This window comes from Aplysia californica, unplaced genomic scaffold (assembly GCF_000002075.1).
Source record: "Aplysia californica isolate F4 #8 unplaced genomic scaffold, AplCal3.0 scaffold00574, whole genome shotgun sequence".
NCBI classification, from domain to species: Eukaryota; Metazoa; Mollusca; class Gastropoda; order Aplysiida; family Aplysiidae; genus Aplysia; species Aplysia californica.
In genome coordinates this window covers 218,170-219,032 of record NW_004797844.1, presented here as the reverse complement: position 1 = coordinate 219,032, position 863 = coordinate 218,170, and the positions used below count along the sequence as shown (strand labels likewise).

The 863-nt window shown below is 33.0% G+C and overlaps 1 protein-coding gene across 1 annotated transcript in view; it reads left to right on the top strand.

Annotated features, from left to right (window-relative positions):
- The window catches only part of LOC101858439 (protein kinase C-binding protein NELL2), a gene marked incomplete in the record, with an annotated part of 253,988 nt that overhangs the window by 239,176 nt on the left and 13,949 nt on the right, over window positions 1–863 (top strand).

The window sequence follows — 863 nt, the reverse complement described above, 5'->3', positions numbered from 1 at the left end:
ACTGTTTGTTTAATTGTTTGGGTGTTTGGAGGTTATTTTTGTTGTTTTGTTTGCTTGTTTGTTTTGGGTGGGGGTTGTTCTCTTGGTTGCTTGTTCGTTTCAGTATTAAGGAGCTCATCGATACAATAACTAGGCTATCATTTTTATTGCTCATAAAATTTAGGACAACAACAACAACAACAACAACAACAACAACAACAACAACAACAACAACAATAACAACAGTAACAACAGTAACAACATTAACAACCGCAACAACAACAACAACAATAACAACATTAACAACAGCAACAGGAACAACAACAAAAACAACAACAACAACGACAACAACAACAATAATTTGGTGCTGTGAAAGAAAAGTTAGACAGTAGAAACAACAGACTACCACCAGTGACACACTCCAGCCATCCGCTATATTTACATAGATCTAGTCCAACACGGGATTATTCGCTCTCTGAAAGAAAATGTTCCCAAATGGACATGTCACCACCGACTTTGATTGTTTTGTGTGTTGTTTTTTTTATGTTTTGTTTTGTTTCTCAAATAAAAGTGTTTCAAAGTAATCGTTGATTCTATTGTTTATTTGGTTTTTATAACGGATACTTCACTCGATAAAATTAAAGACAACTGCGCTGCAATCAACCTTTTAGGCCATAATAGTAAAGTCGCCATGTGCATTTTGTGTGTTTTATTGTTAGTATTTCAAACTTGGGAGTAAGCTATATTCCAGGATAAGATAAGATAAGATAAGATAAGATAAGATAAGATAAGATAAGATAAGATAAGATAAGATAAGATAAGATAAGATAAGATAAGATAAGATAAGATACATCTATATTGTCCAGATCCTTTAACCAAAACGC